This window comes from Harpegnathos saltator, unplaced genomic scaffold (assembly GCF_003227715.2).
Source record: "Harpegnathos saltator strain DR-91 unplaced genomic scaffold, Hsal_v8.6 scaffold13, whole genome shotgun sequence".
NCBI lineage: Eukaryota > Metazoa > Arthropoda > Insecta > Hymenoptera > Formicidae > Harpegnathos > Harpegnathos saltator.
Window position 1 is genome coordinate 113184 of NW_020229906.1, and position 11817 is coordinate 125000.

Below are 11817 nucleotides of genomic sequence, written 5' to 3' on the forward strand. Positions count from 1 at the left end.
AGATCACCACGCGTTAGAAACGCGTTCCGTCTCGTCCGCGAAGAAAGTTATCCCGTCTCGAAGAGTACAACGCTCATATCTCTCTCAGCGAGAGGCTGTGATTGTAGCGCTCGACAAGCACGGTAAAACGTGACGTGCGTTTAATAATCGAACAGTTCCTCCGTAAATTTTGTCTGTATCTTTTTTCTTTTTTTGTTTTCTTTTTCTATTTTTCTCGCTCGTCTCTGACTCCGGTGACGAAATTTTGACGGGATTGTCCCCGCAACCGCCGGCCTAATTTGAATTCCGGCGCGCGAATAACGTCGAGCCCAAAGAACGGCCGTCGGTGGCGAATATTTCGGTCGCACGCGCGCTCGCGTTTCACTTGTGGCTTTTAATAAATGGCATAAAAACGAGATCAAATATTTAATCGGGAAATATTTGAGTGCCTATTATTACAGGGTAGTGGCGCAGCATAGATACCCGGCGCGGCAACCCCCATAGTGCCTCCACCGCGCCATTCCGTTTATGTCTGGCAAATATACATAGTTGTTCGTTAGATACATAGACATCCGCGCGTCGATTTAAAAGCGAGACATCGCGAACGAATGAGCGGGCGGGACTCCACTTTCCGCGCGCTCGTCGTTTTTCGCTCATGATCAGAGCTCTTCCCTTACTCCCCGGCCCCCTCCCCCCCCTCTCCCCCACCCCCCTCGTCGGTCGGCGAAGGGGTGCCCCGACTAATTACAGTATCTAGGAGTGAGATTGAATAATGTATCAACCGGCGGATAAATAGAAAGAACAAAAGGGAGCGGAGAACGACAAGTCGGAGTATTGTTGCAAATATTTAAACAAGTTGTAAATATTTAACTTTCTGTTTTTCTTTCTTTCAATATTCTACATCCTCGCATGTCCGCTAATTGTTGCGCGCAATTATTAACACATAACATCATCGGTGTGCGATGATGACATACTCTATCGATTAATATTAAGTATCGGTGTGGCTCATTGCACCGCATACACCTGCAGCACATGCGAGCACATACGAGCACGCGCGCGCTCGCAAGAGTTCGGCCGAATAAATTATAATGAAATATATTAATGTAATAATTTCATTTATTCAGTTTACATAGTAATAATACACATTATAAATTTTATTCGCAATTTTATAATTTAATGCGAATTTATAACACAACGATCGATATTATTTAGCCGCGGTACGTTATATCGCCTACAAACTAAACGATCCGACACGGAAACTACCGCATCATCATCATCATCATCATCATCATCATCATCATCATCATCGCCATCATCGCCATCATCACCGCGGCTTCTTCTCCCACATTCTCTTTATCTCCTCCTCCTTTTTCTCACGGTGTTCACGTAAGGGTGGTATCGCGCTCGACGTATCCTGGTGGAGATGCCGCGGCCGGGCAAAATATTTGAGCTAGGCAAATGAAACGCGACCGCGTAGCTCGCGTGGGAAACTCAAAAGATTCCGTCTCGCGAGTGGCTTACGTACAACACACCGCGGGAAGGGTTGTAACACCCGGAGGAGGAGGAGGAGAAGGAGGAGGAGGAGGAGGAGGAGGAGGAGGAGGAGAAGGAGGAGGAGGAGGAGGAGGAGGAGGAGGAGGAAGAGGAGCAGAAGCAGAGAGGGGCAAATAAATTAGGCTAGACCGGCCTTGCAATTAATGCTCGCAAACATGTTCGCGTCCACGCTGGTTCCGGCCGGAATAACGCAAGAAACACGCGACAAGTAGCGGATGGCACGCGGCCTCAGGTGAGGCATCATCCGTCGTCTGGCGAGGCTTTGCAATTACCACGCGTCGCCGCCACGTGCCAATGTCCTGATATACGGCGCCTAATGAGGGTGTTCCTCCGCACTTGACCCTCTTTTTCCCTGCGCCAGGCCACGTGACCGGAAGCGAAAAGGCGACGGACGTGTCGCGAACGTCGCCGTGGTATACACGCGTGGTAATAATATGCGACGTCGACGCTGTGTAATAATTAATCGTTAAGCGTTAAGGCGTCGTTCTGTGAAAAATGGGCAAGGCGCGTGAGAGAACGAGAGATCGCGATCGCGAGTGTTTCGTTTGGAACTCGCAGGAACGAAAGAAACGAGAAACGGACTGGGGCATGTGAATGATGGTAAGAGGACGCGAAAGAGCTTCTTCAACTGGAAGAACTGTGAAGAAGGCCCTAATGAGAGTTCATTAGAGCCAACCGTTGACTAATCATTATTCAGATTGTTCCGTAACCAGCTGAAATCACGTTCCCCAAGCATTTCTGCAACCAGAGAGAGAGAGAGAGAGAGAGAGAGAGAGAGAGAGAGAGAGAGAGAGAGAGAGAGAGAGAGAGAGAGAGAGATTGTATTCTGGACGCATGACAACCGCTAAATATGTTGGTTCAATATTTCGCATTGCCCTTCGATATTGTATATTGTTGATCTGCCTATATTTTGCTTTACTTTAGTGATTCTCAAGCTGAGAAAACGTTACGCGCAACAATCGTAAAAAAATTGAAAAAAAAAAGGAAAAGAAATAACTGGACCTGGAATCAAAAGCCAGTCAAAAGTCGAACGCCACGTGCGTGCGTCGTGCGTGTTCCGAGTAAAGTCTCCGAGTAAAGTCTCAGAAACGCACCATTGAGGGCACATTTCGAAGACGGGACGGGAAGAACATGTTATCTCTCGAGGAACATCAGGCGAACGCGCCTTACCGTTACCGAACAGCACATACCGCATCCGCGTACGCCATCGTACATAGACTCAAAGCTAACACCGCGGATAATTACATCGCGCGCCGATCATCATAACTGGCGCGGTGGCGGCGCGGCGGCTCGAATGAACCGAAAAACAAATAACGGCGGCGCAGCCGCCTTTTTCGTGCCGTACTCTCCAGGCGTACATACGCGCGCACATTCGTGCGTGCAACATTCGCACGTACACACATACGACCCCCACGGTCATAAACGCGCGAGCGAACGCGCGCACGGCGTGTAATTTGCGCCGTGCGAGTGCACAATTTCTCTCACTCTCCCCCTCGTCGTCTCTCTCCCCCTCACGCTCGAAGCGACGACGGTGTAAATCACGTCCCCTGAAGACCGGGTTTATTAGCGACTCGGCGACTGGCAATGTTTGTCCTACAATAGGACGACGACGATGCTAGTAGGAGAGAAGATGCAGGACGAGCGAAGGAGCCGGAGCGCGAGCGCGCGCGCGCGCGCACACACACACACACACACACACACACACTACGGCTAAAGATCTCCTACCCCCGAAAGTCTCGTGTTCATGCCGGCCTGTAATAACTGTCACGCTGTGTGTTAAGCGGAATTATGCCCCAATAAAGGCCTCGAGGGCGGAGGGGCAGGGGCCCTCTCGTCGCGTCTCGGCGGCAGATAAAGCACGTTTACCGGGCACGGGATCCACACACCCGCTCTTACTCGTTGCTAATGACGTACGAGTACGTCGATGAAAGGCACCGCCGCGCCGCGACTTAGGCGGAACGCGCTCTGCGTAACTTTCGTTCTGCACGTCACCTTGGATTATTTGAACTTTTCGCCCGAGAGAGTCGTCTCTCTTTCGCAGTCGTGGCGCGACTTCCTCCCCTCGCGCTTCAATGTGTATTCGAGAAGTTTCGGTTTGAGACATTTATGCGACTACCGCGCTCTCCGACGAAACGGCGCTTTTTACATCGCGGTAATTAGAATCGAAACTTACGCGTTGACAAGAAAGTCGCAGCTGGATATTCAAACGACACACATCTACGCTTCCTTTCGATTTTTCACAACCCCACGACTATCTTATCGTGCGAGAAACGTCCCCCCGCGATAGCGGGAACACATCTGTCTGCGAACAAATCGGGAAAGATTGCGCGGCCACAATGGCCGGTTTTTCTCTCCCGCATCGAGGCAATGCTCTCGAGGAAGGAGTGGAAAATCTCAAGGTTGAACGTCGGATACCAGAAGGCGGATGATTGTACGGTGTCTTTGAAGCGGATTGAATTCGCTCTCGAAAGGGTAAAGTTGAGGGGGGAGCGGAAGAGGAAGAGGAGAAGGAGAAGGAGAAGGAAAAGGAGGAGGAGGAGAAGGAGGTGGAGGAGATGGAGGAGGAGGAGGAAGAGGAGGAGGAGGAGGAGGAGGAGGAGGAGGAGGAGGAGGAGGAGGAAGGAGTGGCAGAGAAGAGGGATAGTGGAGTATGGTGATAGAAAGGGCCGAGCGAACGAACAGTAAAGCCACCCCTTTGAAGCGAACTGGTTAGGAGATGAATTCGAACGCTCTCTCGTTCCTTCTCTTCCTTCCGCCCCCTCCCCCTCCGTCCCTTCTCTCTCTCTCTCTCTCTCTCTCTCTCTCTCATTCTCTTTCTCTCTTTCCCTTAGTAGAGAAAGGGGACCGAAAGAGAGAGAGAGAGAGAGAGAGAGAGAGAGAGAGAGAGAGGGGGGGGGTAGGCGACTACGCGGTAGAGGGATGAGTACAAACACGGAGATGGTAAAAGTTTATTAATTAGCTGGAATTAAGCGGCGGCTGGCCCGGTGTTCGTGAGAGCCGGCGAGAATTCCTCATCAAGGCGGCAGAGTAGTGGGAGGGAGGAAGCACGGGAGCAAGAAATCGAGATGGGAGACAAGCTTCTCGTTCCTTGCCGGGTAATCTCGGACCGACTAATCGACCGTCTCGATGTAATTCTCGATGTTCGAGGTATAATTGCGAATCCGTTTGTCGAGAAGCAAGGGACGAGGACGCGAAGCGGGGTAAAGGTTTGCCGAAGACTCGTCGCTCAGGCTCGTCTCCTCTCGCCCCCTGACTCGTAGCCTGACTTTATCTGAGCATCCTAAGCGAGAAATGCCGGTGTCGTAGCTCCGGCTATATATAACCACCGCGGTATCTACCCGTCTAATCCTTCCCGTCTAACAATCGCGGATCTGTCGAACAACGTCAATCATTTGGTTGCGCCACGTTCTTCCTTCGAGGCGCCGGCCTTTCGTCTCGACGCGACGTCATGCGGCAGATAATTTGTACCTTCGATCCTCGTAAATTCGGCACACGTTGCGCCCGTGCGACGTCGGATGGACTGTTTCATTCGTCCGGCTGTGGACTCGAAGTACAGGTGCGCCTAGATTCTCCACGTAGACACGCGTACGTAGACGTTGCGTACGAGCGTGCCGGGTGCCCGATGATTCTCTTTCAATTACCTCATACGAGAGCCATTAAATGACCATTTGCCGCATCGGCCGGCCGAACCATGAGAATCGCTCGGCCGGCCAACGTTCTGCCTATTCATATTTAATTCAGCCGCTACATTGAGGGGGTAGTTGCGTATGTGCGTCGATCGTAGGGGTTCGCCACGGTTAAACGTGAGATATTACACCACGTTTCCGGGCAACTTCACTCTCCATTGTCGACGTATCATCGTCAATAATCATTGGAAATGGAAGGGCTGGGGGGAGTAAGCAACCCTCCTTCTTACTGGCAAACAAGTTTTATTACGCGATATTATATTTAAACAGATTAAACAGATATTTCTAGGTGTTTCGAGTGTGTCGTTTTACTTTCATCACGCGCGTCATCGTGATCAAAGCTACCATTAACGAATAACGATAATTTTGTAGATGGAGCTTCTGCTGATACAAGTCCTCCTTCCTCTTACGAATAGCAAACATCTCTTTGATAATATCAATATTACTGTATGTATCAATCATTTGGTTCTACACATGGAAAATAATCGATTACCTTTAATCAAAATTTTCCATTTCTTCTCGTCTCGATTGCCGTCATGTCAATGTTACGAGGAACATTATCTTGATCGACTCGGAAACGTCCCTATAATATTTAGCCAAGATCCTACACAATTCTGACAATCTCGACATTTCTCCAAAGTATCTACAGATGGCGCCACACAAGTGAAATTTATGGCAACTGAAGAGAGTAGTTCGATCGATACGAAAGTATACATTTCGCACTGAGAAACAAACGGCCGCTCATGAATCCCGCTAACGAAACCCTTTTACGCCAGAAAGCGTGACGACCTCCTCCACTTTCAGCCGTACACCCTTCGGCCGTACACTTTCGACCAGCGTCTTCCCGCGAACCTTGCACATTCCTTAAGTCACATCAGCCAACTCTGAGAGACTCTATAACAAACATCGTTCAGGACGCGCGCACGGTCCAACCCCCCGGTGAACTGCACGCGCTGCACCTTGGGGGGTGGACGCTCCTCTTCCGCGGCGCGACAGAGTGAGGTGATAGCGAGGACGAGAGTAGCCTGCAGTCTCTCCCTCCTTTTCCAAACAAGAATTTGCACTCTCTTCGTTACGATGGCCAGGCGTCTCTGCAAACTGCGCGAACGCTGCGATAAAGTAACGTGGAGTAACGCGGCGTATATACACCGGGTGGGTGTATACACCCTCCCACTCCGCTGGCTCTCTCGTCCAACCCAGAAAGAGGCGAGAGAGAAGGATACGGAGGAACGGGAAAGCGGGAGTGAGTGTGGAAGTGAGTGAGAAAGAGAGGGTGCGAGCGGGGGGAGAGAAAGAGAGAGAGAGAGAGAGAGAGAGATAGAGGGGGGAGGGAGGGAGGGGGAGAGAGAGAGAGAGAGAGGGAGAGGGAGAGGGAGATTTGCAGGCCCCGTGGGCTTGTTTGACTTTACTTGCAGCTATGTAATTGAATATTATACCAGGCTACCTCGCTGGAAGGGTTGGAAACTCTTACAGAAGGGTAGGGTTCGGGGGCTGAGGATCCGAATGGTGGACGAGAGATAGCCCAGGAAGCCTGGAAGGGGCGCCTGATGGAGTAGTCCGTGAGAGGAACCAGAAAATTAACTGAAAAATCTCACGAAATCGCGAAGGACCCTCCGACGCTCCGTTGAATGTGTTTACCCTTTATTATACTCGCGCATCCTCTCCCCCCGAGCGAATGAGCGAACCCTAGTTCTCTACTCATCCTCTTTTATCGGACTATCAAACTATCCTTTGAGCGGACCCGTCTTTGAGCCTTCTCCCCCCTCTCTCTCTCCCACTCTCTCTCTCTCTCTCTCTCTCTCTCTCTCTCTCTCTCTCTCTCTCTCTCTCTCTCTCTCTCTCTCTCTCTCTCTCTCTCTCTCTCTCTCTCTCTCTCTCCAGCTGTCTCTTTTTCCGTTTCCTAGCTAAAAATTCTTCCACGTTGCACACGTTGCTCTTGTTGTGTTTTCGTTCTTATAGCTTTCGTGTCACTTGGTACATCCGTGGCAGATTTTTTTACATTTTTGTGCAAACCTCGGAATGGACGTTTCCTCTGATATCAAGCTGCTTTCCAAGCTGCCTGTTGAGTTGTTCCTTATGAAGAGAGAAAATTTTGAAAATTTTGTGAGTTATTTTGAAACGACGATTTTTGGAGCACTTTTGAATCTTACGGATACAATGTGCAAGAATTAATTCACGGTTATCTTACAATTTGTCAATTGGCTTTACTAAAATTCAAGATCGGTTTTCACAAAGATCGCCGTTTTTTCAACATCGCATTCTGCAATATCTTTTATCGATAATCCGTACGATGAGGCTACTATCGCCGTATCGGCATAGATATCTAAACTATAAAGCAAATTTGCAAGTTAATTTTCGGCCGTTTATTCGATTTCCTAGCTCTTTCTAAAGTAAATATTTCCAGTTACACGCTTTATTGAACATCACGCTTGGTTATATCAATTGTGCGCGAATATTGTTTGAATTACGTTTAAAACGTAGCGCGCAGACGATTTAGCTACGACACGTACAGATTGCGAATTGGTCTACGAGCGCACGTGCAATTCGCCACGGTTTTTCTGAGCTTCACTTGTACTTTATATTTCTCATACAAAACTAATGACGGGAGAGGATTGCAGTTACTTACCACGTTACGCACACATGCTATTGTTTCCAATTTAGTAGGTATCCAAAGATTATTCTCCAACGAGAATAGATTTGCACCTATGAAGCACATTTCAAAAAGCTCAGAGTTCATCTCTTCAACCTTTGGCCTGAAAATTGTAGAATGGAGCATTTCAAAATTTTTAAAGAAAATTCTCCAACTTTGACTGTGAATTCTTCATCGCCTTCGCTCTTTCCTCTCTCTCTCTCTCTCTCTCTCTCTCTCTCTCTCTCTCTCTCTCTCTCTCTCTCTCTCTCTCAAACGAGCGAGAAAGTCGAGTGGCAAAAGTGTGCATTTCACGCGAACTCGCGAGCTTAAGAATCACGACGATAGAGACGAGGGAGCTCCCGACCGACTCCCTCCACCACGAGAAATGAACACGCCGCGAGATGGTTCGTATACAGCGACCGGTATAGTGCGCCCTGCTGGTCGATGGTGCGGCCCGCAACGCCCAGCTACTGCGCAACCAATGCGCGAGTCCACCATGTTTAATGCCGCGAATTCGCTCTCACCCTCGCCGAGCGGGTTCACCACCCTCATGCCCGCCGCACCCTCCGCTGTTCGGGCATGCCAGGCGACCCCGGGATGCCCGACCCTAACTCTCTGGTCTGGTCTCTCGTCCTCCACCGATTCTTCCTTCCATCTCTCCCTCTCGCCGCCGGTCCCTTCATCACCCTCCTTCCCGCGGACCATCCCATCCTATATACCTGGACGCCGCATAACGTACAACAAATTTCCGTGTACGTGTAGTGTCTAAACCGCATCATCAGCCGTCCCCGCACGTCCCCCAGCATCCGCCCGCCGCTACACCCCTCGCGGATCATCCTATTCTATTCCTGTTTACCTCCAGTTTATCCCCGCCACCATTGCCGCCGCCGCCGCCGCCGCCGCCGCCGCCGCTGCCGCCGTCGCCGTCGCCGCCGCCGCCGCCGCTGCCGCCGATCGACCTGTGCCGATCGCAGTCAAACGGCCGCGCTTTTAACGCAGTTTTTTTTTTTGCGCGCGCGCACACGCGTGCACGAATCCGGCCGCGATTGTGCTTTTGGCCGATAAATTGGCGGCGGATCATTAGCGAGATGAAAGCCCGCGGTGCGTCCCCTAGACGAAGCCATTAATCGCGACCGCGTTGATTTTTGACGTGACGCTAATTTTCCGTGCACACGTATTCGTGTAGCGTGTACAAAGAAAATCGATCAAGGTTTTTTCCTGCGATCCAGTCAGAGCAGAGTGTTTTAATTCTTCAAATATACGAAACATCCGCAAATTGTTTACGAATTTTATGAAAATACATTCCAAGTGTCTCATTGTCGAACCGTCAGATTACTGTACGGGATAACCCGGATAAGATGTCTGATGATCTGCTAAATCTCCGCGGATGGTGTTTGATCGTATCGTCGCACATTCTTCTGTCGAGAAACGAGTGTTCGAAATAAGTATGATGAGATATAACAATCATCTTTCCTCTTTTTACACGAGATTTCGATATTAACGTCACGCAACACGTTATCAATCCCCGACGTGACTGTTGAATCGCTGACGCACACTCGGACTGGCCGAGCACCGGCTCGAATCGGGGTGATCGCCGATGGTGACGAAACACGGAAACACGACGACACAAGCAGAAACAGAAACGACGTGGTATACCGTGGAAGGTGCGCGCGTGCGAGAGAGAGAGAGAGAGGGAGGGAGGGAGAGAGAGAGAGAGAGAGAGAGAGAGAGAGAGAGAGAGAGAGAGAGAGAGAGAGAGAGAGAGAGAGAGAGAGAGAGACAGAGAGAGACAGAGAGAGAGAGAGAGAGAGAGAGAGAGAGAGAGAGAGAGAGAGAGAGAGGTCGGCCCGGTACGGAGAAGCACTAGTAACGAGTATTTGCAGGCCGGCTCGATGCATAGTTAATGATTTGTCAACTGTGGACCCCCTGTGGACCGCGTCGAACCTGACTAGGCCATACATTATAAGCGGCCAGATACCGGGTGGCCCGTACCGGCGCGGCGCTCGCGGCCTGTACGTAACGCGCTAATCAACTATTTATCTCATGCCGTTGCCTTCTCGCGTAGTCGCGCGGATCCGCGTCGCCGAGCCCCGTTGTCGCGAAGAGTCCGATCGTCAAGGGCGCGTTTTCCGTAACGCGGACGGCGGATCCACGGTTGGAGGATGCAAGTTGTACGCTCGTTCGCCGGCGATCTTTATTTGATTGTCGTTTTTAATCGGACAGGCCGAGAGTAGCTTGTTTCGATAGCACGCTCGCGTACTTGACGTGTGTTCGTCGCGCACACCGCGCAGCATACCGCGCCCGTTTACCTACGTGCAATTATCCGTCCCCACGTTCGTAACGGCGCGGTGTGCGCGCCCGGCAAAAACCGCGCGGCGAAATGAAAAACCGTCTCTACATCCCGCCTATGCGATCGCCGCGGCGATTTCGATTTGCGTTTCGCGACGTGCCGTGCGACCGCGCGTGAATTCGGATTAATCGCGATTTCCCGGCGCGCACCAATTTCCGCATATGTCTCAAAGAGCCATGACCGAAATCGCCCGACGCAATACTCCGCAATGGGAAATCCGGAGTACGTGCACGCTGCGCGCGCGCGCGCACGTGCGTGTGTGTGTGTGTGTGTGTGTGCGCGCGCGCGTGTTCGCGTGGCCGAAAAACCATTTTACAAATGAAAAGAATGGTCGTATAGCGGAATTGGCCGCGGAATATTGGAAAGATAAATCAAAACAACGAACACGCGCGGCGATTGAAGAGCCGATACGTATGCGCGTCGCTCCTTCCTTCCTTCCTCTCCCTCTCTGCTTTTCTCTCTCGCTCGCTCTCCCTCTCATTTTTTTTTTTTTCCTTTTAATTATCGGTCCTTTCCAATTTATTTTGTCGCGGACAAGTTGATCGGCGACAAAATATACGCACATATGCGTGTCAATGTTGCGCAGTGGAAATTACGCACTGTGCATGCACGGTATCACAGGCCTGACTGTGAAAATTTAATTAATATTATGCGTGTATATGTTAGCATGCGCGCGCGCGCGCGCGCGCACGCGATTACATTATTCAGCGGTAATCGGTGTTAGAATGTGCACCGTGGTATAATGCGACCAAGAGTTCAGCCGACGATAACCGGCTAACATGGTCCGCTTAATGGTCGACCGCATTGTTCGGAAGGACTTGCGGTTTTTTCGGCAGCCAGACTTCCGTCCACCCCACTGGGAAGGACTGCGGCTCACGATCACGCATGGTTAACCCGAGCGCCCAAAATCGTCGTCCCAGTCGACTGTTGTTTGTTCTTGTCTCGCGCGCCGTCGTTTAACAGCGATTTTCTCAATAAAGGCGAGCGGCAAATCGTCATTGAATTCGCCGTTGCTGCGCCAGCGCGCCAGCGTAGCCAGCGTAGATATATTCACTCGCGACAAGAACGAGTCGATGTTTCGCCGTCGGCGGATTATCGGAAGAATAATCGCGATAGAGTCGCAACGCGCTGCGCAAAAAGGGCGTTTGCGTTCGCGTTCGCGTTCGCCCGCGCGCGCGCGCGCGCGCGCGCGCGGATAAAGTGAGCGTTTGCGTTAAGACGCATTAGCGCCCTGGACGTTAACGCGCAAGTCATTAATTAAATGTAAGAGCCGATGGAGTGGTGCGCGGTGGTTAGAGGCTGTAGACAATCTCCAAATATTTGCGAGGACGAATATCTTACCTAAACATCGGCCCACGACGACGACGACGACGACGACGACGACGACGATAGTGGAGTTTGCGACTGTCGTCGTCAGGCACAAATACAAGCACGAACGAACGAGCGGTTTCAAGATCTGCGCAATGCATTCGCGCGAATCGACGATTCCCGGATGCACAAATCGTGGCCGATCGAGCCGCGAGAAATCGGCCGCGATTTTCGCCGCGCGAATTTCACAGCGCGCAAATATTTGCGCCAAACAAAAACAAGTTCGACGTATCAAATCGCATCAGGTA